The sequence below is a fragment of the Podarcis raffonei genome, chromosome 7 (assembly GCF_027172205.1).
Source record: "Podarcis raffonei isolate rPodRaf1 chromosome 7, rPodRaf1.pri, whole genome shotgun sequence".
Taxonomy (NCBI): Eukaryota; Metazoa; Chordata; class Lepidosauria; order Squamata; family Lacertidae; genus Podarcis; species Podarcis raffonei.
The window spans coordinates 14,733,920-14,761,013 of NC_070608.1; the positions used below are offsets into that span (position 1 = coordinate 14,733,920).

The 27,094-nt window shown below is 46.1% G+C and overlaps 1 protein-coding gene across 3 annotated transcripts in view; it reads right to left on the reverse strand.

The window, feature by feature from the left end:
* ZHX2 (zinc fingers and homeoboxes 2) overlaps nucleotides 1-19,634 on the reverse strand; it is a 46,470-nt gene extending 26,836 nt beyond the window's left edge. Inside the window, exons 1-2 of one of the 3 annotated variants that reach the window (XM_053395335.1) lie at nucleotides 19,064-19,189; nucleotides 14,801-14,982 (exon numbers count right to left, since the gene is read on the reverse strand). The gene's annotated coding sequence lies outside the window, so the exon portion shown is untranslated. Of the gene's footprint in view, nucleotides 1-14,800; nucleotides 14,983-19,063; nucleotides 19,190-19,383 lie in introns of those variants that run through there. The other 2 variants (XM_053395334.1, XM_053395333.1) reach the window with 2 other exon arrangements.
* Nucleotides 19,635-27,094: the final 7,460 nt, after the last annotated feature.

Below are 27,094 nucleotides of genomic sequence, written 5' to 3' on the forward strand. Positions count from 1 at the left end.
TCATTTATGATCTAGGCTCCTATCTGTAGCACTTCACACTCAAAAGTGGTATCCTTGGCAACAGTTATGGCTTCACCAAAGAATCCTGGGAACTGTGGCTTGTTAAGGGTGCTGAGAGTTGATAGGAGGAGCCTAGTCTCCTCACAGAGCTATCAATCAACCCCTCTTCTCAAGGAACTCTGGGAATTGTAGTTTTCAGAGGGGGCACAGGGTTCCTCCGACAACCCCCACCCAGCTTTGCAGAGAAAGACGTATAAGCACTTGTGCACTGTTTCTGAATTTCAGATATCCTGCTGCTGATTTCCCCCTCATTTTTCAAGAGGCCTTTGCTATTACATGTGCATTATGTTTAATAGTTGCATCCAATTTAAGTGGGTAATAACATGTTATGAGACTCTATTTCACAGGGTTGTAAAATTTACTGCTGGGATGATACTGTGCATAATTTGTCATTGCTGCTTCGTATTTAGTTATTAGGTTTGATATATATTATGCACTATTGTGTATTATTTATTGGGCTGTACGCTTCAGATTATTGAATTGTATTTGTATAACTGTTTTAATTTGCATCCTGTGGATGTTATGTTATGTACTGACATATCAAGTTTATTATGTTGTAAACGCAGAACCTAGAACTGGTGGTCTTTTGACAAAGTTCGTGATTTAAAGGTTAAAATAAATGATGAGAGTGCCAGCCACAGGACCCCCATCCAGATATTGTGAGAAGATATTGCTTACTTTTAGAAGGCATATGATGTCCTGGTTGCTATGCTCTAATTACCACATATTTGTGCTGTTGGTAGTGTTTTTGGCAACGTTAAAATGTCGTTTTATATTAGTTGCCTTAAGATTTTTGCATGTTTCTAAATTGTTGTGAGTTGCCTGGAGACCGCTCGGTGTTAGGCAACTCACCAACAGAATAAACAATAACGTTGCATTTAAAACATCAATGTATCGCCCTTCACCAAAATTGGTTCCAAGGCAATTTGCACAATTAATATATCAAATCCATAAAAACCATACGGTACAAGCAATCAGCTGGTGCAACATCAGCCGTCTAGAGAGCTACAGGTTCCTTAATCCTGGGCTAAAGCGCCCAGATACAAATGCCAATTTAACAAAAGGAATTCTGCCTCTTGTTGCCTTAAAAAGTAATCTCTGCTTCATATACCCTTAATGAGATTATAGCTCTCTATTATGACAGTTGAGCCCCTTATTTATGATAGTCAAAACATTTTCAGCACAAGGTAATTACGCTTTGCAATTAAAATCCACATCAGGCCTATGAAATCAAAGAAGCGATACGCTGTAAGTCTTTCGAAAAAACAACAACAAATAAATATATGCCAGTGAGTCAGCTAGTCAGTGGCGGAATGAGAATTTAGTGTTCACAGTATTCAGCTGTGCTGTCTGGGGTGGAGAAAAGTTGTAGTTTGAAACAGCTGGACGACAGGGACCCCAGTTGGGGGAAACCAAGCTATGGCTCCTTGTTGCTGTATTTGGGTGCTTCAACTCATGGGGCACCCAACTTCAGGGAACAAAAGCCTTTAATAAACCTGGTTTGGGGTTGAATAACACTTTTTTCTAAAAAAAGAGAGTCTTCTCAAAGTTCACTCCAATTGACTTGTCAGTTATTATTCAAGCAATAATCAGAATTTGCAGAGGCAAAAGCAACTCTCGGTGGAGCGATAACAAAATAGAGATAGACACTGCCCAGTATTTACCGTATTTTTCGCCCCATAGGATGCACCGGCCCATAGGACGCACCAAGGCGCTTGTGGGGCCGGCAGCAGGGAGAAGCGCTCTTCACCCTGCCGCCCGCCTTCAGATCAGGTCCGGGGACAGCGGGAAGACGTGCTGCGCCTCCCAGCTGTCCCCGGAGCTTCCAGGGCTGGCACTGGGGCTCTCCTGAAGCCTGGAGAGCGAGAGGGGTCGGTGTGCACTGACGCCTCTCGCTCTCCAGGCTTCAGCGAAAGCCTGCATTCGCCCCATAGGATGCACACACATTTCCCCTTCATTTTTGGAGGGGGAAAAGTGCATCCTATAGGGCGAAAAATACGGTAGTTTCAGATTGAAGACACAGAACTGGGACTTGCAAAGGGTTTGAAAAGACTGAGCCCTGTTAACTTTACCTTGACTGATGTGGAACTGAGTCCTTGTGGAGAGAAGTGAGGCCTTCTGGATATAAAGGTTAAACAGCCCATCCCAATCAACGAAAAGTTGGAACTCCCTCCCTAGAGAAGCTAGCCTGGCTCCCTCCTTGCTGTCCCTCCGACTACAGTCGTACCTTGGAAGTTGAATGAAATCTGTTCCGGGAGTCCATTCAACTTTCAAAACCAAAGCACAGCTTCTGATTGGCTGCAGGAAGCTCTTGCAGCCAACTGGAAGCTGCGCCGGATGTTCAGCTTCTGAAAATCGTTCAAAATCTGGAACACTCACTTCCAGGTTTCGATCGTTCGGGAGCTGATTTGTTTGGGAGCCAAGGCGTTTGAGATCCAAGGTATGACTGTATCTTGCTCCATCAGGCTCTTAATGAAAAGGGAGGTGCCATGCTGTTTTGATTGTAATTACATGTATGTTTTTAATAGACATTTAATATTTATATAGTTTGGGTTTTATTGGTTTTTATTGATTTTATTGATAGTTTTAGTTTCAGTTTTATTAAAGCAGAGGCATCACCTTGCCAACAAAGGTCCGTATAGTTAAAGCTATGGTTTCCCCAGTAGTGAGGTATGGAAATGAGAGGTAGACCATAAAGAAGGCTGATCGCCAAGGATGCTTTTGAATTATGGTGCTGGAGGAGACTTTTGAGAGTCCCATGGACTACATGAAGATCAAACCTATCCATTCTGAAGGAAATCAGCCCTGAGTGCTCACTGGAAGGACAGATCCTGAAGCTGAGGCTCCAATACTTTGGCCACCTCATGAGAAGAGAAGACTCCTTGGAAAAGACCCTGATTTTGGGAAAGATTGAGGGCACAAGGAGAAGGGGATGAGATGGTTGGTCGGTGTTCCAACATGAGTCTGACCAAACTGCGGGAGGCAGCGGAAGACAGGAGTGCCTGGCGTGCCCTGGTCCATGGGGTCACAAAGAGTCGGACACGACTAAACAATGAAGTTTTATTGATGTTTAATGGTTTCTTAATTATTGTGTTGTTGTCCCCCCCACCAATGTTTTTAGTTGTTCCTGTTTTATCTGTAAGCCACCTGAGTTTCTGCCGGGGGGGGGGGGAGGCAGGATACAAATAAAGAATAAGAATAATTTATCTCCCTAAATTAGACTGGGTGTGTGGTGGGGGAACCAGGGAGTGGATGAAGCTAATTGTTTATATAGAAGGAACAAATCAATCCTGGGTTGAGCATGTGTCGAGGCACCTTGACCCATAATTCTATGTCTGCCCTTCTGAGCCTATATTTGGCATCCGGCTCCGATTGATAGCTGCCAAAGTTTGCCTTTACTAAGCAGACAGCAGACTTTGGCGGGTCCTCAGCATGCATGAACAGTGTGGCAGTGGCTGCCGGTCACTCATCTCCCCAGCTGCAGCACTACTTGGCTCTGTGGTGGGAAGACTATAGCTCTGTGGCAGATTTCCCTGAAGGAGCGTCTCCACCCCCATTGTTCTGCCCGGATGCTGAGGTCCAGCGCCGAGGGCCTTCTGGCGGTTCCCTCACTGCGAGAAGCAAAGCTACAGGGGACCAGGCAGAGGGCCTTCTCAGTAGTGGTGCCTGCCCTGTGGAACGCTCTCTCATCAGATGTCAAAGAGATAAAACAACTACCTGACATTTAGAAGACATCTGAAGGCAGCCCTGGTCAAGGAAGTTTCTAATGTGTGACATTTTAATGTATTTTTAATTTTTTTGGAAGCCGCCCAGAGTGGCTGGGGAGACCCAGCCAAATGGGCAGGGTACAAATAATAAGTTGTTGTTGTTGTTATTATTATTCCCAAGATGCAACATTGACACTGGTGGGTATTGCACCTTGGGGACTTTGCAGCAATCCACCAAGAAGCAGCTCTGTATCCAGAAGGAGAGTTGCGGCCTGGGTAAATGCATCGAGGTAGAAGAGGTGGTAAGCGACTGGTGGCAGAAAACAGGAGTGTCCATGTCATGTGAGGTATCTGATGGTGCCAAGGGAGGCCAGGGTTTGGTGGCAGAGGCAGCAACAACAGGGGTCTCCAAGGCCCAGCATCCCTGCCAACTCCAGGTGCTGGCCCTGAACAAAGTAGGCCATGCAAACCTGGTACCTGCACCCCTGTCCTAGGAGAAGCCACCCAACATTATCCAGAGCTGCACACAGCAGAAGAACAGGAAGAATGTTGCTCAATGGCCAATGCCTTGCGTGATTTGATTCACAAATAAAGCAGGTACCCAGTAGTAGTTGTTGGGAAACTGTGTACGTGCAGCTACTCACACAGAGTCAATTAAGGTTTGGCAGACAGCCAGAAGGCAATCTGAAGGAGTAAGTCTGCCTGGTGATAACAGAGGCATGGAGACCACTCCCTGATTGGTCAAGCTCTCTCAAGGGAGTGATAATTAGTGGCCTACTAACTGGTAGTTCAGTGGTTCAGTGTGTCAGTGTAGGAGTTGTGAGTCGTGTCAGAGAGCTAGCTAAAGATCCGTGTTCTGTTCCTGTAAATAGTCCACTGTATATAATGAACACCTAACTACAAGTTCCTGGTTCCTGCTTCGTCTATCCTGTCTGCCGCCAAGTCGCCAGTTGCTTCCGTGGATTCTGCGTGTACTCTGCTAGGTCTGGCTAAGGTCCTGCAACTAGTCAGAAAGTTGCGAAACACCAAATAGGTTCTGCCAATAGTAGCGACTGTTTTGTCAGGGAAGCATCTTTGCAGTCAATCATCTTCTCACTGAGAAAACCCAGGGGTCTCTGGAATGCAGTTTGAAAAACAACTCCCGTGCATTAAATATCACAATCAAATAATCAGCATGGGGGCAAGGAATGCATGCCCCGGGCACCCCTCTGCACACACCGGCTTGCAATACATCAGTATGATTTTTCATCTGATGGCAGTTCACATTAGAACTATATTACATGATCCAATTTCCTTATCGATTTATGTATCAACAAAAGGCCTGGGTTGCCAAAGTGGATGTGAATGATTGGCACATCCTTTTCGGAGCAGAAGCAACCCCAGCTCTCCAGCCCCAATGAAAGTAAAGAATGGCAAGGAGTAAAGTATGTAAAGATGTTGCAAGGAGGGTGGCAACAAAAACGCCTTTGAGATGCTACCTTGGCATACCTCCTGTTGTTATGAAAGGAAAGGGAAATGATAAAAGTGAAAGGAAATGATAAAAGTGAAAGGAAACAGAACAGGGAAACTTGCAAACACCGACAGTCCATTTTAAACACTGAAACCATTAGAACTCTTTTTGAGGAAGGCTGTTTTTCCTCCAGAAACATGCCCCCAATGAGAAACTGGGGAGCAGCATGGGAGAAATACTCATTATCCGTGATGGCACAGACACTATCCAATAGGTGCCCAAGACAGATCCACAAGCAGAAATATTATTATTATTATTATTATTATTATTATTATTATTATACCCCACCCATCTGGCTACGTTTCTCCAGCCAGTCTGGGCAGCTTCCAGCACATATAAAAACATAATAAAATGTCAAACATTAAAAACTTCCCGATACAGGGCTGCCTTCAGATGTCTTCTAAAAGTTGTGTACCTTGGTTCACAAACGCCTTGGTACTCATACGTTTTGGCTCCTGAACGTCGAAAACCCGCAAGTGTTCCGGTTTTCGAATGTTCTTTGGAAGCCGAACGTCCGACGTGGCTTCCAATTGAGTACAGGAAACTCCTGCAGCCAATCGGAAGCTGCACCTTGGTTTTTGAACGGTTCCAGAAGTTGAACGGACTCCCGGAACAGATTAAGTTCGACAACCAAGGTACCACTGTAGTTCTTTATATGACACCTGATGGGAGGGCATTCCACAGGGAGGGTGCCACTGCCAAGAAGGCCCTCTGCCTGGTTCCTTGTGGTTCTCACAATGAGGGAACCACCAGAAGGCCCTTGGAGCTGGACCTCAATGTCCAGGCTGAATGATGGGGGTGGAGACGCTCCTTCAGTACACAGGGCTGAGGCTGTTTAGGGCTTTAAAAGTCAACACCAACACTTTGAATTGTGCTCGGGATCATACAGGGAGCCAAAGCAAATCTGCAAGGCTGGTGCCAAGTCTAGAATGTGCTGTGGTATACCTTGTTATTTTTCACATGCTCCTCCTGCGGCGCTGGACCTCAGTGTTTGGGCTGTGGGATGGGGGTGGGGATAGTGGCATGGGGTGAGAAGGGGGGACCCTAGGGGTTTAATAGGGGGGGAGTGGCAGTGGTTGGGGAGAAGAGTGAGCAGGGGCACAGCCCCTAGTTAATCACATTCACATATTTGTGAAAAGGGAGACAAAAACGGGTAAGCCATTGCAACAGTGAGAAAGTGACTCTTGGGGAAAGCATGGGTGGGGAAATTGTGGGTCTTCAACTCCCACATCAAGGAACGCGGGTGGTGCTGTGGGTTAAACCACAGAGCCTCGGACTTGCTGATCAGAAGGTCGGCGGTTCGAATCCCCGCGACGGGGTGAGCTCCCGTTGCTCAGTCCCCGCTCCTGCCAACCTAGCAGTTCGAAAGCACGTCAAAGTGCAAGTAGATAAATAGGTACCACTCCAGCGGGAAGGTAAACGGTGTTTCCGTGCGCTGCTCTGGTTCGCCAGAAGCGGCTTAGTCATGCTGGCCACATGACCCGGAAGCTGTACACCGGCTCCCTCAGCCAATAAAGCGAGATGAGCGCCGCAACCCCAGAGTCGGCCATGACTGGACCTAATGGTTAGGGGTCCCTTTACCTTTAACCCCACATCATGCAGCCCAACATAAAGAGGGCCACAGACCCATGATTCCTGGCGCAAAGCAAGCTATGGTTGGATATAAACAACTATAATGAGTTAAGATGTATCAACGAGGCTGCTGCTGCTGCTACTAAAGGCAATATGAACTTCCAAAGTAAAATTAATCAAAAATTGAAGCTGGCAGCTTTGAGGATGGGGAGACGGAGGAAGAGAGAGAGGGGGGGAGATTTTAGGGGAAAGAAGCAATCTAATTAATTCGCCACGGAAAGCAAAGAAGTAATGAACTAGCTCTCAAGTGCTTTTCCAATCTACAGTTCCTTTAGCTGAAAGAGATGTGCTTGCATATTTCTGCCAACAGTAGAGCACCGAGAGAATTTAAATGCCGGCCAGGAATCTAATTAAGAGCTGTCTTTCCCCTTAAAAAACAAGATTTGCAGTTTGGGGAGAAGTTGCTTGCTGGAAGAGGGGTGAGGGGCAACTGTAGCCCACCCTAGTCTCCCATCCCCTCCTGAAAAACTGTCAAAAAACACACGGCGCTGCCTGAAGCCAGACTATCGGTTTATCAAGGCCAGCAATGTCTACTTTGAGCAGGAGCACCTTTTCAGGATTTTAAGCAGATGCCTTCCTTTCTGGAGGTTTTGAACTGTAGATATTGTTTACTGAACCAGGATCTTCTACATGCAAAATAACTCAAACACTAAGCTAAACTGCAGCCCAGAAGAAGCAGTAATGCTCCAACACTCCTGAATTGCCACCTTTTTCAAAGCTGCGTCTCAGGGAAAAACCCCACCCTTCAAACATCCTGGTTGTCAGGGAGCAATTATATCTGCTTCCCCCCTCTGTTCCTTTATTATCAGTGTTAGAAACTGGGATAGAAAATCTAGGAGCCAAATAGCTTTTGGGACCCGGGTTGTGGGTACCAAAAAAGACTGTCTAGTCGTCAATGGGGTGCGTGTGTCGACAACACTTTTTATTTCTTATTTTGATAAGCATGAACTAATAAGCAATTCACGTAAGTGACAGGTTCTTAATATCACGCTCTTAGCAGAAATTGTTAATACATGTTTAATTGGGCGCTTACAATAAAAACTATTGGTACCATACTTCAGTTTTTCAAACACTATACTCTTTATTGTTAAACTCCTTAACGTATTGTCTATCCTTAACATATACTTCGAGGCTTCAAAGCACATACCGTATTTTTTCCTCTATAAGACTCACTTTTTCCCTCCTAAAAAGTAAGGGGAAATGTGTGTGCGTCTTATGGAGCGAATGCAGGCTGCGCAGCTATCACAGAAGCCAGAACAGCAAGAGGGATTGCTGCTTTCACTGCGCAGCGATCCCTCTTGCTGTTCTGGCTTCTGAGATTCAGAATATTTTTTTTCTTGTTTTCCTCCTCCAAAAACTAGGTGTGTCTTGTGGTCTAGTGCGTCTTATAGAGCGAAAAATACGGTACATTTCAGTAATTCTTGCATGTCAGCCAGGCGCAAAAATAAATTAAAATAAAATAAAAAGTGGCACCCAGGCTTTTTGAGGTGCTCGCAAACGGAGAATCTTTAGGCGCAAAACGCGCCTGGCGCCCTGCTAATTTTGAACCATGATTATTATGCATGCCTATGGCATCGCCATGATCTGCCTGACACAGCCCTGCCCACTTCCAAGAGGCTTCTTTGACCTCTCGAACAAAAATTCACTCCCCTTTTCCTTTAACTTGGGCAGGGGGAAGCGAGTAGTTACTTCCTGGAACCTGGATGGCTTCTCCACCAAATAATAATTTTTTAAAATTATTATTTATTTATACCCAGCCCTCCCCAGCCAAGACCGGGCTCAGGGTTGCTAACACCAGGTATAAAAAACAATGGATTAAAATACAACTTAAAAACAAGATTAAAATACAACATTAAAATGCAGCCTCATTTCAGTAGATCAAAAACTTTTTGGGGATGAAAATGTCAAATCTTCACCAAGGCTAACTATCCAGACTGGTCCTACGTGGGCCAGAAAAAAGCCAGGGAAGTCCCCAAATAGAAGTTCCATCACAGAAGGAGAAAGGAAAGAGGGGGAGGGGATCAAGTTGATTCCAAGCCAAAGGCCAGGCGGAACAACTCTGTGTTACAGGCTCTGCAGAAAGAAATCAGATGCTGCAGGGCCCTGGTCTCATGAGACAGAGCGTTCCACCAGGCCAGAGCCAGTGTTGAAAAGGCCCTGGCTCTGGTTGAGGCTAATCTGACTTCCTTAGGGCCCGGGACCTCTAGGGTGTTGCTATTTATGGACCTTAAGGTCCACCATGGGGCATACCAGGAGAGGCGGTCCCGTAGGTAGGAGAAATCTGAGGCTATTTCTTTTTCACCACGCCAAAGCAAGTCAAACACCGTCAGACTTTAGCTCAAACACCAGTTTATTGGCCTTGCAAGCAAGTCTACAAAAGTGGCCAGTGACTATTGTAAAGGTAAAGGGACCCCCGACCATTAGGTCCAGTCGTGAACGACTCTGGGGTTGCGGCGCTCATCTCGCTTTATTGGCTGAGGGAGCCGGCGAACAGCTTCCGGGTCATGTGGCCAGCATGACTAAGCCGCTTCTGGCAAACCAGAGCAGCGCACGGAAACGCCGTTTACCTTCCCGCCGGAGCGGTACCTATTTATCTACTTGCACTTTGACGTGCTTTCGAACTGCTAGGTTGGCAGGAGCAGGGACCGAGCAACGGGAGCTCACCCCGTCGCGGGGATTCGAACCGCCGACCTTCCGATTAGCAAGTCCTAGGCTCTGTGGTTTAACCCACAGCGCCACCTGTGTCCCTAGTGACCAAGTTCTCTCCAGGTGACAAGACAGGGAAGCTCTACAGAAGTCTGGTTTTTTCACCTATTAAATTGCACTTGAATAGCCTTGGTATATATGGGCAGTGACCATTGTACCTGCCCATATATACCAAGGCTATTCAAGTGCAATTTAATAGGTGAAAAAGCCAGACTTCTGTAGCTTCCCTGTCTTGTCACCTAGAGAGAACTTCTGCTTGCCACAGATTACCATGTAAGTGGCTATTTAAGTCTGCATTAAATGCTGAACAACAATTTCTCCAGCACTCCCTAGGCTGCAGCTAAGTGGCAGAAGATAGAAGTTTCCAGATTCAGTTCCTGGCACCTTCAATTAAAGTGATAGTGGGTAACAGGTGGTAGGAAAGACCCTCCCTCTGAGACATAGAAGAGCCACTGTCAATCAGAGCAGACTGGACTGGACTAGACAGGCCAACGGACAGACTCAGGACGTGTTCACAGAATGCCATCATAACTCTCTTTTCCCTACTGGCTGCAGATGACCTAAATTGCATTTCGCCTTGGCAGTCTGCTGTTAATTGATTTCTTGGAGCTTTGTGGTTTTTGCAGGAAGGGCTCCTGAAAAGCGAGGGCTGGGTAAAATAACTTGGGACAAAGGAAAGAGGCTAACCGATTGCTAACTAGGCATGAATAAAGAAGCAGTAAACCTATCTAGGCCAGAGCTCTGTTTACAAAGTATCACACAGTAAAAGGATACTGTAGACCTTGATAAAACGCACACACTGTGACAATGCCTGCAGCCTAATGAGAGCTTCATCTGCTTAAGAAATGTGCAACAGACTTGACTTGGAAGGAAGTCCAGTCAATCTCAAAAGTTATTTGCTTCCAATTAAGTAACCTTTTCTCTGTTACTTGGGAGGAAGCCCCAGTGAACTCAGTAAAACTTTCAGGCTTAGGACTGGTCTGTAGAGGCATTAGCCCTGCATTTTGAAACCACAGAATATTTAGGCTAAACACAGTTTAGTGTGTTGTTCCCACTCTAAACTGTGGTTAGTTTTAACTACAATTGGTTAAAATAAACCAGGGTCAGAAACCAGTTTGAAGCTGCCCCATTTCCATTGACTTCAGTTAAAATTATCCATAATTTGTCAGGTTCGGATGATCAAAAACAGAAACAAATGCTTTTGAGCATCTCCTCTCAGCCACACTATAGGAAGGTGTGGGTAGCATGAGTCTAAGGCTCCCCTACACTAACTGTCATCACAGTAAACTATGGTTTAGCATGACACCCAAGTCAGGCTAACTGTTTAGCTGAATAACAGCCAATCTTCTAAAAGATTGGGATAAAACTGGTCCCCAATGGTATTACTTAAGACTGAAGGTCAGGAATGCATATTTGAATGTTTCCCCATGTTACAAAGACAGCCTACTAGGACAGCCCAATTTTATACTTCCAGTTATAAACAAAAACAAGAGTTTTATAAGTTACATTATAGCTGTTCTCAAAAACAAGCCAACAGGAATAACAATTATGACCCCACTTACAACATAAATTTATTTCTTAAACATATAATATTCCAGTCTTTTGCACTGGGGGAAAATGAATTCAGAGCAAACAGTAATTGAAGTCTGTAACTGGAAACATTCCAAAAAAGGGGAGACTAAATTGGTTAGAAAAGTATCATGTCACATAAAGAAAGTTCTGAGCCTAACCTCTGTAATATTGTTTTCTACATGTCGTGTTTCATATAAATATGTATGCATAACAGACAGAGCTGATTTTTGTCAACTCGCTCTGTCTTGTGAGGTGAGACCCTGTTTATCCTTACCAATTTCCACTTTTCCAACACCTTGTCCTGCCATTTCACATCTCTGCATAAAACCACCACCCAGAATGACACAAAATATTCCAACTGGACCAAATGCCAGGGAGCAACTAGGGCAAGCGCTAATTAAATCACCTCAATCCTTGAAAACAGAAAAGGTGCAAACCTTCATGGCCTACATATCACCAATTCTAGGCAGTGTTAATTTCTATGTCAACAAGGACACAGTTATATATTGATAGCTCAGAAGCTGGGGGCGGAATCAGAGAGACAACTCTGGAACAGTATACAAAAAACTGCTTTACAAAGTTAGGCAAATCACTGATTGCAGCTTCCCCCTGCCCTTGTCAGCATCGCCCTTGAGCCAGTGCCACCAACTGGACTCATCCACTTCAGCCCCGACTGGGCTAGGCGAGCTGGATAGCACTTCCAGAGACCACCTTCTGCACAGGAACAGGTCAAAGTGCTGTGGACTCACAGCTTAGGGTTGTGAGCACCGGATTCACTCCAACAAGAAGACAGTCGTCGCACAGCAGAGTATAGCAGAGCATAAACGACTCGGAGAGCAGCTCTGTAGAATATCTTCTTTATTCTATCTACAACTATAATACACAACTATATACAGAGCTATATGAGGTCTAAGCAAAATGAATGCTGAACTGCACTGAGTGCCTGCAGCTGCTCTTAGCAGCAACCTTATCTATACACACGATCTCTAACACTCAGTCTCTCTCTCTCCGACACACTGACTGACTGATGTTAGGCTGGAGCGGAATAAGTAGAGAGCAGAACACCGCCCCTCCTCTCTGGAAAATCACCAGACTCATCAGCAGATTCTTGGATATGGGAGGGGTGAAATCTCCTCAGCCCTCACACATTTATAAGTTTCTTTGTTTTTGTTTTTAAACCTTCTTGGTATATGGAATCATCTCCACAGGGAACCCTGTTTTTCCTGGATTATGGGACCCAAGTCAGACACACAACAAATTGCCTGGTATGGAGAGCCCTTGTTTAGGGTTCCAGAAACCCAGCTAAGACACTCTGTTCCAACAGTAGCCAATGTGGTTGCCTCCAGATGTTTTGGTCTATAACCTCCATCAGATGGAAGCTGCAGTCCACATCTGGAGAGTTTTCCAGCTCTATTCCACCTCCCTCCTGGTTTTCCGGGGTTGTCCCCCCAAAACTCTCCATAGCACTGTCTATACTATAAGAGGCCACAAGACTTTTGCCGCGACCTATAGCTTTATTTGAAAGCTGCCTTGAGTTTGATTTTGATCACAGAAAGGCAGGGCATAAACGTTGAAACATATCCATTTACAGAAATAATATTTGGTCAAACTTATTCATGTTGTTTCCTCATTTCATCGCTTTAGCTTTGAGTACAGAATCTGTTGCCTTCTAGATGTTCTGGGGAGCTCCTACTTCGATCAGGTTCAACCAGCATGGCCAATAGTCAGGGATGATGGGAGTTGTAGTCCATCAATATATGGAAGGCCACAGATTCACCACCCCTACTTTAGCTACATACAATGACACGGAGAAAGAACAAGGGGAAGCAAAGTGTGAAGCCACTTGCTATTATATATGGACGCTTTTTCACTTATTTCTACAGTGGTACCTTGGTTCTCAAACTTAATCCGTTCCAAAACCAAAGTGTTCCAAAACCAAGGCGTGCTTTCCCATAGAAAGTAACGCAAAACGGATTAATCTGTTCCAGACTTTCAAAAACAACGCCTAAAACAGCCATTTAACATGAATTTTACAACCTAACGAGACCATCGACCAACAAAACGAAAGTGATAAACAATGTACTGCAGTCACACAATAAATTCATCAGCAGCTGAACTGGGATCCACACAGTCACAAAAACAAAAAGAGCCACAAAAACAAAAACGCAAAATAAATAGCAAAAACAGACAGACCTCAGCATAATACTCAAAACGGAAGTGTGGCACTCAAACCGGAAGTGTAACACTCAAAACAAAGAATGTTTGGCTTCCGAAAAAAGTTCGCAAACCGGAACGCTTACTTCCAGGTTTGCAGTGTTTGGGTTCCAAGTTGTTTGAGTACCAAGGTACCACTGTAATCCCCCCCTCCAGCGTTTGATGTGAGTAACTGCTTCTAGAAGCACTTCAGGCAAAGTTCACTTTTTAATTTTTTTAAGAATTGCTTGGAACTGTAAAAGTGTATTGTACTTCCTGATTTTACACAGCTGTTGGCAGAAATTAAAATGGGGGAGGGAATGGTTTATTCTCTACTTTTAAACAGAATGATAGAAAAGTTGAGTACTATGTTGGAAAGCTGTTTCTGGTCAGGAAATGGAAAATTCCAGGCTATAATAGTGATTTCCAGAATGACTGAAAAAACCTCAATTCTATTACATATAAGCTATAATTGCCGAACCCTCTTAGACATGCTCCAGTCCTGCTGGAACCAGAGGGGTTTAAGGCAAGCCATAGTGCGTGGTGTCCTTTTCTTCTATGGCTATGGGCTTTTTAAGGGGTCAAGAAAACCCTCTGGCTTCTGACACCTCACTCTCGCATCAGCTATGGCTTCCATGCTTCATAAATCATAGTTCCTCCGTTTCCCATTTTTTAAAATTATTGTTGTTCTTATTGCCAGAGCAACAATGAATTTAAGCACACTGTATTAAAAATAGCTCAGTAATAGGAAACTTGGAACTTAGGACTATATAGAAGCATTTGAAGCTGTCCTACACGAACAGCAACCAGACAATGATGCTGATGATCAGACTTCCTGTATCTTTGCTTTTCTCTATAGCCCAACTATCTTGTTTGTGTATGTGGGGTGGTCCCACTTGGGACCACAACTTCCTTTGCTGTCCTTTCCTTTCAGCCATTTCCCCCCAGAAAATTGCTCCCTCTCCTTTCTATTTCGTCCTGTTAAAGGTAAAGGGACCCCTGACCATTAGATCCAGTCATGACCAACTCTGGGGTTGTGGCGCTCATCTCGCTTTATTGACCGAGGGAGCCGGCGTACAGCTTCCAGTTCATGTGGCCAGCATGACTAAGCCGCTTCTGGCGAACCAGAGCAGTGCACGGAAATGCGGTTTACCTTCCCGCCAGAGTGGTATCTATTTATCGAACTGCTAGGTTGGCAGGAGCAGGGACCGAACAACGGGAGCTCACCCCGTTGCGGGGATTCAAACCACCGACCTTCCGATCGGCAAGTCCTAGGCTCTGTGGTTTAACCCACAGCACCATCCACATCCCATTTTGTCCTGTTAGGGAACGATTATAGGTACCCACATGTTTCTCTTAATGGAGCAAATGACAACTTTGGAGCGTGTAGTGAGAAACCACAACAGTAGGGTTAACTTACTCCAGTGCTGATGTGATTCAGGGACCTCTACTGATCACCCATTGGCATTTAAAGAAACTAATCATGGATCCCCACTGTCTTGTGAACCACTGGTCCTCTTGCTCAGCTCTGTCAACTCCAACAAGCAGTGCACCTCCATAGACTCAGGCGGAGATGGTTCTCAGCTCTCTACTTGAGATTCCCTTTCACACAAGTTGGCAGAAACTGAACTTGGGACTTGCAAAGCATATGCCCTGCTTGGGACCCAATGCATACCTGCCCACGAAATGTCTACAGTGGTCCCTTGGTTCTCAAATTTAATCTGTTCCAGAAGTCCGTTCCAAAACCAAAGTGTTCCAAAACCAAGGCACGCTTTCCCATAGAAAGTAATGCAAAATGGATTAATCCGTTCCAGACTTTTAAAAACAACCCCCAAAACAGCAATTTAACATGAATTTTACTATCTAACAAGACCATTGATCCAAATGAAAGCAATAAGCAATGTACTTCAGTCACACAATCAATCATAGCTGAACTGGGTTCCACACAGTCTCTCTCGCTCTCGCGCGCTCTCTCTCTCTCTCTCTCTCTCTCTCTCTCTCTCTCTCACACACACACACACACACACAAAGAGAGCCACAAAAACGCAAAATAAATAGGAAAAACAGACAGACCTCGCGAAACCCTCAAAACAGAAGTGTAGCACTCGAATCGGAAGCGTAACCCTCAAAACGGAGCATGTTCAACTTCCGAAAAAAGTTCACAAACTGGAACACTTACTTCTGGGTTTGCAGTGTTTGGGTTCCAAGTTGTTTGAGAACCAAGGCGTTTGAGAACCAAGGTCCCACTGTACTACAGATCTGCACAACTCGTGCTCCATCGAGGCATAAAAATCACAAGAGCAGCTGTGCTGGATCAAACCAAAGGCCCATCTTGTCCAACACTCTGGGGTCACAGTGGCCAACCAGATGACCACAAGAAGCCCCCAAGCAGGACCCTGAACACAGTAACACTCACTGTACCTGCGATTTCTAGCCGCTGGCATTTACAGGCTTTCTGCCTATGACCATGAAGGTAGAACACAGTGATTAGCAGACATAAATGGGACAATGCTAAAGCTCCTAGGTTTGTTGCCTGTTAAGAATGGCAGAAGTGTGTTGGGGTCTAAATCCATCACCTGCTATGTATGGCTGGCATACAGCACAGTGGGTCAATAGCCGCAGAGTCCTGCTTTACTGAGGCTTTGGCCCTAGACACCCAAGTCAGCGTTTTAATAAACATGCCCAGGATTGAGCTGTGAATACCAAATCCAGCAAAGTTCCCAATTCTGCTTTCTGGATGTAAGAAAAGACCTGCTGGATCAGGTCAAAGGTCCAGCATCTTGATCTCACAGTCCCCAAAAAGCAGCCTGTGGGATGCTTGCAAGCAGGACCCGGGTGCAGTTTTCAACTGGGCAAAGTGGATTTGAAAGCTGCAAACTGCAAACTGTAGAAAAGACATGTCCTGTGCAGCTCAAAAGCTGGCTTGATTGCATTTAATCCAAATGCTCCCCCTCATTTTTCCCATCACACATTTTTATTCCCCTTTTTTTGTTGGAAACTGCCCCCATCTAGCTACAAGTGTTAATTAACATAGCAAAACTGGGGCGATTGATTGTATTAGCACCAATTACCACTACTGTACATGGTCACAGGGATTATTTTACACAAATTTAAGCTTTAACTGAATCGTCACAGACCGTATTTTTTTGCAGGTCACTCATCACTATTTAGAAGGGACGCAAGTGGCACTGTGGCCACAGAGCTGATCAGAAGGTTGTGGTTCGAATCCCCGTGACGGGGTGAGCTCCCGTTGCTCGGTCCCTGCTCCTGCCAACCTAGCAGTTCAAAAGCACATCAATGTGCAAGTAGATAAATAGGTACCGCTTCGGTGGGAAGGTAACGGCGTTTCCGTGCGCTGCTCTGGTTCGCCAGAAGCGGCTTAGTCATGCTGGCCACATGACCCAGAAGCTGTACGCCGGCTCCCTCGGCCAATAAACCCCAGAGTCGGCCACGACCGGACCTAATGGTCAGGGGTCCCTTTACCTTACCATCACTATTTGACCCCACTGTTTACACTCCCCCCCTTTATGCCCATGCATATATCAATCAACTGAGGACGACACATTATACATTTGATTACTGGAGTCTAGGCCATGAAAGCTGTTTGACAGTGGAACGGTCTCCCTTGAAAGGCTGTCGACTCTCCTAACCTGGAGGTTTTTAAGCAGAGGTTGGATGGCCACCTGCCATGGATGCTTTATTTGAGATTCCTGCATTGCAGGGGGTTGGACTAGATGATCCTCAGGGTCCCTTCAAACTCTGCAATTCTATGATTCTATGAGAGCACATGCCGTAATAACTGTAGATTCCTTTAGGGTGCAAAAAGATTATTTGCTGTTGCTGCAATAGGCTCACACCTGCTCTGAAAGCTGCCTGCTTCTTACTGCTCTTAACTGACAAGTGCATTAGGATCCCCACAATTTAGGGTTCAAAACCTGAAGCTGCCAAAAGTACAATGTGCCCTTTAAAAAGGAAAGACAAGACAACCAACTAATGTACCCAGCTTGGCACTGAATTCATCCAGCAGGCAAACAAAAGGCCGTCGGGAAACAAGTCTAGGACTCTGAACCGTCTCACATGGCTTTGAAGTCAATCAACCAGGTGGAACTTCTCAGCAAATCAAAACTTCACTTCCTCAAAAAGCAAGCCTCTCCCACAGCACTTTATCTCAGGGGTTGGGGCACCCTTAAGTTGTTGTCTTTTCTCTTTCGCTCTCCCCAGTGAGACAGGAAAGGAGCAAGTCCAATTCAAATCCTATGAAAATAAAAACTGATGGGGGGAGGGGAAGGTTTTTTTGGTGGGGGAAAAGGATAGACCTGGAAGTCTCTCCAAAGGAAACGTGGAATGATGACCAGAGCACCTTAACATTTCCCAGGATTGTGGAGATCTTTGGAACAGGATCAGATCAGAAGTAAAACCAACAACGGTTAGGAGTAACCTTTTTTCCCCATTTCGGGTTTTGTTTCGGTTTTTCAACAGGGCGTTGGAATACACCAGGCGTTTGGCAAGATTTATATTTTTCATTTCTTAGCAAAAAAAGAGGGGCTGCGCCAAGAAGATGATCGCCCCTCCCCACCCGCTATCAGAAGATGGGGTAGTGGTGGGAAAATTTGGGGGTGGGGAGGAGAGTTAGCCCGATGCGTTGTGCTATGCAAGCGTGGCTTCTACAGAGCAATTATTTCCTATTAATAGGGGGGGGGGAATACAACGTCTCCTGTCAATTTACAGATTTTTTTTTCCGGGGTTGCAGCGGGGAGAGAGATACGAGACTGCAGCCCAAACGCGTCATGGTGCCTGGATGAAAGACAAATCTGGTGTGTGCGTGGAATTGCAGCCCAAATCTGTGCTTGCTCGGAGCCTGGAGGGGCTACCCCTCCGCATTCCCACCCCCTCCCCACATTAAAACTCTGACCCCGTCTTCCAGGAGGCGCGCTGGGAACACGAGGGCAAAGGCGTCCGGCCCCCACCCGCTCCACCAACATCGCAGTTATGGGGGAAAGGAGGGGGCGGGGGTGTCCCTCTTTCTCCAAGCCTGGATTTCCAAGATCGCCTTCCTCGCCTCTACGTAACGCCTTCTCGAAAGCGGACGCCATATTTTGTGTGGCTGATGTCGACATAGGGAAACGTAGACATATTTTTTAATGTATTTTTTTAAAAAGAAAAAAACACCCTTCGCCTTCTCTCCTTTTTTGCTCCTACCCCCCCGCCCGGCATGCAGCCCCCTCCTCCCTTAAAACAACAACAACAACTTGAGATCGGCTTGAAGAGAGGGCGAAGGGCCTCCTTTCCAATACTCGTGTATGTTTTCCTTTTAATCCGATCTTTTGCCACCTTCCTCGCAATCTTTCCTCTCTTCAACGCCCCTCCCTCCCTGCCTCCCCTCCCCACCCGCTCTCAAGTCCTCTTAACAAAACGGGAGCTTTTTTTTTCCTCCCCCGGAGGAAGAAGCAAAAGTTAGGTCCGAGTGGCTTGCCCGATCGGTCAAAAGCAAAAGAGCATCTTAAGTCCATGTGGCAAAAAGATTTAGCAGCGGGGTTGTTGGGTTTTTTTTTTTTTTTTTTTGCAAAGAACCGCACTTCCTTGTTCCTTCTTAAAAACAAACAAACCAAAAGCCTAATAATAATGATAGGGGCGGAGGAAGGGAGGGCGAACGTTGTTTTCTTTTGCTTTCTTTCTTCCTTACCTGCGATCAAAGCTTTGGAACGCCGAGACACGAACTTTCCCCGGGAATGGAACTCTCGGTGCGCGTTCTAGAACGCGGGGGAGACAGTCCGGGACTCTCGGTTTTAACACTCGGCCCACCGCACAACCCCCCCCCACCCCCGCCGCGGAAAAAAAGCAACCACCACCACACTCACGAGCACACACACAAACACTCACGCACACACCAAAAAAACCCCCCAAAACACAGTAGCAATTTGGGGGAAAAAAATAAATTAAATTAAAAAAAACCCTCTCCGATCGGTGGTGGTGATCTACGCCAAAACCCACATGATCTCTTACGTCAGCTTGCGTATTTGCATACGATACAACCCGCGGCTCTTCTAGCAGGGTCCCTCGATTTGGGACAAAGTTTTCATTCTCTTTCTTGGTTTTTTCCCCCAACGTGAAAAACCTGCAGCTACTTTCTCTACTCTCCTTCCAAATGCCCTGCCTCCCTTAAAAAGCATGCCTTCACCTTCTGCTAATTAATCAAATCATATCTTCATTCTGTTCACATGCGGGGTGTTTTTTGGTTTTTTGTCACCGCGTTCTTTGTTACGTGCATTTTGCTCTTAACTTTAATACAGTGTAAAGAGGGGGAAAAAGACGTTTAAATTTGCTGACGGGGGAGGGGCGGCGGGAAGAGAAGGTTGCCTCTAATAATATCAAGGATGCTTTACATTTATATATATAAAATCAACGCTGCAGTCTTTCTTTGGTTACTAGTGCACGGTCCGAGGCTGCACTAAGCGCTTACTCGGGAGCAACTTCCATTCTGGGGTCGCGCTGCAGCCTCACGCGCGATGCTTGGGGAGCAAGCCCACTCGAGCTCCGTGGGACTCCACGTGCATGCTGAACTCGGGAGAAAGTCATCTCTTAGTTCCGTGGGTCTTGCTCCCTCGTAAGCGAGCGTGGGACTGGAGCCTTCGATCTTTTGTGCACGTTTGCAGAAAGGAACCACACTGCTTATGTAGAAATAGGTGGAACACACTTGTTCGCTTAAATGACCTCAATGTAGCTGTGCGCTTTATCTCCTCCGGAAAGTCCCTCCGGCCTCCCCTGCTGTTATTTCCAAAGTACAGCAACCGCGCAAGTTGTCATAATGGACCCGGACCACTTTCTCATCTCCGCGCCCCCTAACTTCTCATTGCAACACCGGCGCAAAATGTTTCTGAATTACGCACGCGCGCACAGGTCCCCAAATCCGGACGCTGGGTTCCTAGAGAAATCAGAGGGTGCAGAACTTCCTATGGAAGAGACCATTGCTCCTTTTCCACACACCTCCCCCCCCCAGTAAAAATCATTCGGAGCCTTCGATCCTATAATCAGAAGTCCGGAGCATTCAGTGGCACAGCCCAGAAGTTTAGCTGAAATCAACAGAATTTGGGGCTGGCTATACGGTCGGATATCTTGCTCATCGCTACCCCTCGAGCCGGTTATGCTGTCGGATATTCCTTTTAAATGGGGCGGGGGGAGAGGAGGAGGAGTCTTTCTTACGCCCAGGAAGACTCCGAAACAGCTGCACCCTGTCCTATAATGTGAACCCAGTTAAATTTAAACCCGGGCCATTATGGTTAAGACCCTCTGCCCTGTGATTAATGGACAAATTAACGCGCGCGTCCCACCGCACCAAATAATTAAATCAAAAATCAAAATCCCTTTGCAAAGGCTCTGGTGGGTGAGGTGGATTTTTTTTGGGGGGGGGCCGTGCACTGAGATGGCAAAATCTGAGAGTCCAAGAAAAGCGTAAAAGCTGCTTGCGCGCACAGCCACAGGCCGTGCAACGGGGCGGCGCGTAATTGTGTGTGCCGTCACTTGTTCCCTCCCCTCTGATCTAATTTTAATTGTTAAAAAAAAATCCCAAGTCATTGGAAGAAATAGGCAGAGAGTAAGCCCCAGCCCCAGCCCAGTTGCTGTTCCACGTTCATTGTTTCAATGCCATGCTTCAAATGGAAATGTGCGTGTGGGTGCGGAGAGAGGGAGACAGGCAGGTGACCGTGTGTCGAGACGCGCCTAGGCGCATCTGACTGGCGTCCCCCGTCTATCTTTTGCAAAAGGGGACAGTTCGAAGCGCGGCTGGGGACTTCGACAAACTCTTGATCGCGGCCACGCGGGAGCTGCGAGAAGAAGCCGTCCTGAATGAATCTGATGATTGAGGAAAGAGCAAACGCTGGGTTGAGCCTCTCTCCCGCGTTGCTCCTTTAGGTGGTGTTTTGTTTTCCCTTACCTCCTTTTCATTTGTTTGGAAGGAAAGAATGGAAAAGAGCTCTCGACTGCCTCGGGGAAAGGAGGAAATCGCACCGGAGGAAAGTCAAATCCATGGGGTGGCTCTTAACAATCGCCGGCTGCTTATGTCTTGAAGTGCAGCAGAAGTAGATTGACAGATCCGCCTGATTTACATCCCTGAAGAACAGCGGCCATTTTATATTAATAGATAAATATACTTTATGTGGTGCCAGGCCATTTATCCATCAGGGGCAGTTGTTGTTCTCCTCCTCCTCCTCTCCTTGTGTCGCCACTCCCACACCACCCCACCACCCCAAAAAAACACCCAGGCTCCTATAACAGCTGCCCAAGAAGCCAGCTGGTGTAGTTTATCCCAGAATAGAAGGTGATGGGAAACACTTCTTCACCTGTTGCATTTCTGCCTGTCCTGCACAGCTTTTACACTGTTCTATGCATTACCTTAAGGGACGCGGGTGGCGCTGTGGGTTAAAGCCTCAGCGCCTAGGACTTGCCGATCGAAAGGTTGGCGGTTCGAATCCCCGCGGCGGGGTGCGCTCCCGTTGCTCGGTCCCAGCGCCTGCCAACCTAGCAGTTCGAAAGCACCCCCGGGTGCAAGTAGATAAATAGGGACCGCTTACTAGCGGGAAGGTAAACGGCGTTCCGTGTGCTGCGCTGGCTCGCCAGATGCAGCTTGTCACGCTGGCCACGTGACTCGGAAGTGTCTGCGGACAGCGCTGGCTCCCGGCCTATAGAGTGAGATGGGCGCACAACCCTAGAGTCTGGCAAGACTGGCCCGTACGGGCAGGGGTACCTTTACCTTTATGCATTACCTTGTTTGCTGGGGGACACTCCATCCTACCTGCAATTTGGCATGGGAATCTGTCTCGTTTAAAAGTGCAAGGATATTAACAGCTGAGATCACAGAATTGTAGAGTTGGAAAGGACACCGAGGATCATTCTAGTCCATGGGTAGGCAAACTAAGGCCTGGGGGCCAGATCCGGCCCAATCGCCTTCTAAATCCAGCCTGCAGACGGTCCAGGAATCAGCGTGTTTTTACATGAGTAGAATGTGTCCTTTGATTTAAAATGCATCTCTGGGTTATTTGTGGGGCATGGGAATTCGTTCATTTTTTTCCTTTCCAAAATATAGTCCAGCCCTCCACAAGGTCTGAGGGACAGTGGACCGGCCCCCTGCTGAAAAAGTTTGCTGACCCCTGAATTCTACTCCAACCCCCTGCAATGTAGGAATATGGAACTGTCCCATATGGGGATCAAACCATCAACCTTGGTGCTATCAGCACCTTGCTCTAACCGACTAAACTAGATCATTCTCATAATATTTCCTCACGATTTTGGAAAGGTTTTTTTTTTTTTAATGTAGAACTCATTTTACTGCCTTGCTTGTCCTAGAGAGCAAGATTCAATCTACTAGACAAGCAGCTGGGTTTTTACGGGTAACAAATAGTGTTTTAAGTTCCTTGGCTTGCTGGCTTCTCGGAGATTCTCTCTCTAGAGAATCTGAAAAACGGCCCACCTATCAGAGTTGTTTTGAGGATGTGTTAAATATTTTGCAGATTTAAAAAGTGAGTAGGTTGCAACAGGTCTATTGTTGTTGTTTAGTCATTTAGTCGTGTCCGACTCTTTGTGACCCCCTGGACCAGAGCACGCCAGGCACTCCTGTCTTCCACTGCCTCCCGCAGTTTGGTCAAACTCATGCTGGTAGCTTCGAGAACACTGTCCAACCATCTCGTCCTCTGTCGTCCCCTTCTCCTTGTGCCCTCCATCTTTCCCAACATCAGGGTCTTTTCCAGGGAGTCTTCTCTTCTCATGAGGTGGCCAAAGTACTGGAGCCTCAACTTCAGGATCTGTCCTTCCAGTGAGCACTCAGGGCTGATTTCCTTCAGAATGGATAGGTTTGATCTCCTTGCAGTCCATGGGACTTCTCCAGCACCATAATTCAAAAGCATCAATTCTTCGGCGATCGGCCTTCTTTATGGTCCAGCTCTCACATCCATACATCACTACTGGACTCCATGGACAAAGGCAACAGGCATATAACAGGTCTATTACTGATCTGCATAAAATGTTACCTTTGCGTGCATATGCTGAGGTTTGTGCTGCAAAATGCTCACCTTTTTAATTGGCAATGAATGAACTTGGCGATTATTGCGCTTGGCTCTCATTCTCCCTTCCTCAATAATGCTTTAATTATATTTCAACTGTGCAGAGAGTGGTGCTTTCACTGTTTCAAATTGCTGCTATGGGCACATGCCCTTTTGACTTTAAACAAGAAGAATACCTTTCAGCAGAGTTTATTTCACACTTGCTTACGTTCACTGAGCTTTAAAATCACCCTGCTTACTGTTTTGCATTTAATTTTTCCTAAATACCAGGCTCCATGTTGTTATGGCCTCTGAGAAACACAGCAACAGTTTAACATTGGGTAAAAAGTAATTATATAGGGCACCCCTCGGCAGAGGATAATTAATAGCTTTGTTGTGCTATCTTTGTAAATCACAGGAGGACTGGAGTTTAGACTTGGAATCCAACAACACATTTTACAGTGGTACCTTGGGTTAAGAACTTAATTCGTTCTGGAGGTCTGTTCTTAACCTGAAACTGTTCTTAACCTGAGGTACCACTTTAGCTAAAGGGGCTTTCCGCTGCCACCGCGCTGCCAGAGCACGATTTCTGTTCTCATCCTGAAGCAAAGTTCTTAACCCGAGGTACTATTTCTGGGTTAGCTGAGTCTGTAACCTGAAGCGTCTGTAACCCGAGGTACCACTGTACACTTATAAGATTGGTTTGTGACACGGTGTAGCTCTGGTTTCTCATGTGCCTTCCTCCCCGACCATAATAATACAATCTGTAGAATTTTACTTTGTGTAGACCGAATTATTAGCACACCAGTCTCAAGTAAATGAGATAAAATCTGGCTGCAATCAGTGGGATGCAGGCAGGACTCTGTGTCCACAGGGTTTCAATCCATAGTGAAAACACAGCATTGGGGAGGGGGTGGTTTCACAGTTCATGTGCTTAGTATTTTCCTTCTCATGGAAAAAAGAATGGAGCACCAATGCCTGGCCAGTTAATTTAGCACAAAGGTGCAAGCCAGGTTTGCATTTATATATTGATGCAACGGAGTTTGATCCCCCACTTGCGCTGATGTGTAAGAAGCAAAGGGGAGAGGGATCTTGTAGAAGCAGGAATTGTGATGAGCGGAGTGTCTTTACTCTGGCAAGGCAAATTGTTCTTGCCAACATTTTCTGTACAAATAAGTAGACCCTTGCCTTCCTTTATTTCTGGTCACCAGGCACATTAATGCAAGCTGAGAATCAAGAATTGTGTTTCAGCAACAGAGCAGATTTGTATAGACCCATTTCTCTTACAAGGTAAGAGCTGTTCGACTGGAATGGACTTCCTCGGGAGATGGTGGACTCTCCTTCCTTGAAGAGGGTGGATGTGTGGGATGTAACCTAAGCAGTCAAATACCACATTTCCTGTTTGCCCAGAGTGGACACACAGGGAATGTTGCTCCAGCCAGGAGGACTTCCTGTCACACCTAGATGACTAGATGACTCTCAGGATCCCTCCCAACTCCTCTACGATTCTATGATCCTACGAAAATGTGCAATGCACCGTGTTTTTCGCTCCATAAGACGCACCAGACCACAAGACGCACCTAGTTTTGGGAGGAGGAAAACAAGAAAAAAAATATTCTGAATCTCAGAAGCCAGAACAGCAAGAGGGATCGCTGCGCAGTGAAAGCAGCAATCCCTCTTGCTGTTCTGGCTTCTGGGATAGCTGCGCAGCCTGCATTCGCTCCATAGGACGCACACACATTTCCCCTTACTTTTTAGGAGGGAAAAGTGAGTCTTATAGAGCAAAAAATACGGTAGGTAAATCTGCATTGCATTTCACAGTGATCTTGTTTGGCTATCATATCTTGGCTTAACAAACAGATGCATGAGGCTTCTGCCCACAGGTGCAGCTGCTTCCCTTCTCTATATGCTGCAATAAACCAAGTCTTCAATGAGCCATTAAGGTAAAGGGTAAAGGGGACCCCTGATAATTAGGTCCAGTCGTGGCCAACTCTGGGTTGCGGTGCTCCTCTCACTTTATTAAGCCACTTCTAGCGAACCAGAGCAGCGCATGGAAATGCCATTTTCCTTCCCGCCGGAGTGGTACCTATTTATCTACTTGCACTTTGATGTGCTTTTGAACTGCTAGGTTGGCAGGAGCAGGGACCGAGCAACGGGAGCTCACCCCATCGCGGGGATTCGAACCGCCGACCTTCTGATCAGCAAGTCCTAGGCTCTGTGGTTTAACCCACAGCGCCACCCGGGTCCCTTCAATGAGCCATAGTTTCATCTAATTCAGAGGTGGGGAGCCTCCATCTTGCAGGCCAAATTCAGCCCAGCTCAGGACTCTGTTTTGCCCACCAGGCTGTTTTCTCCAAACTGAACCCACCAGCTCCGTACCTGACACCTCATGTGATCTCACGTTTGGGGCAAGCAGAGACACAGTTAAATCAGATGCGTGGCCAAGTTCCCCATGGGAAATAAAAAAGGAATTGATTGTGCTGCAGAAAGCAGGCCTGAAATCACCACCCATCAGCTGACAGCCAATAACTTCAAGGTTGCTAACTCACCAATCCCGGTGTGGTGCTTTGAAGCCCCAAAGATCTTTGTTAAATCTTTGTTAAATTTGGCCCATGAGGATGAGTAGGGGAGATAAGGATCTGGTCCTTCATAATCCCTTTAACTGCAGATTCCAGGGGGAGAAGATAGGACCATTTTGCCAGCCTTGAAACTCAGCAATGTTTCTGGAAAAGTAGAATACAAATATTAAATCAAATATGGCTCTCAAGTGTCAAATCGATGGAATCTTGCAATGGAAACCTGCAAAAGGGGCTGGCTGGCTGGCTGGCTGGCAAACACCCTGTACAGAAGAATTCCATACTGCAACATTTTGTTGCAGGTCTCACTCGTTTGTTCATAAACTCGATTTGTATATAATTCTTCCACCAAAGAGCTCAAGTATAGCTGGCCAATTGGAACCCTGTGCAACAGCACAGGCTCTCTCAGTTTTGAGCCCCCTAGCCATAATAATAATAATAAAATGTCAGCACTTAAAAACTAAATAAGGCACTGACAAAAAGAAAAGAGTAAGATGTGCTTTGTTTTTTTGATTTAACAAATGAATTTCTACCCCTTTTCTGTGCAAATGCACTAATTATTAAGGAAAAATCTCACTTTCGTGCAATGTCACAGTTGGTATTAAGGATATGACAAAATCTATATCATTTAACACACAAAAAAGAAAGAGATTGTCTCTTAACAAGTCACACCTCTTATTTGCTTTAATTTGCAGCTTTAAGCTTAGGAAGTATGTCATGTTTTAATCTGATGCACATGAAAGCAAGTTGTGAAACTTATTAAACACCAAAAAATTAATAGGTGTCTGAAACCAAGGACCCACAGGAGCCTGAGGCTGCCCTCCTGGCCCCCACTCTGATTGGCACTGCAAAAGCATTCCACATAGCAACACTTTTTGTGGATTAAATTTGTCTGTTAAAAAAATTGGATATCATCCTTCCTTTGAGGAGTTCAGGGTGACAAGGAAAGGGGTTCTCTCGATGCATTTGAGCCTCACAACAATCTCTTGAGACAATGTCTGTCCTGTGAGCATGCTGTTTAACAGAGGTGTGGATGTTTGAACATGGTTAACCCATATCCGAAGCCTATATTATAATGTTGCTATAAAAAGGTAAAGGTAAAGGACC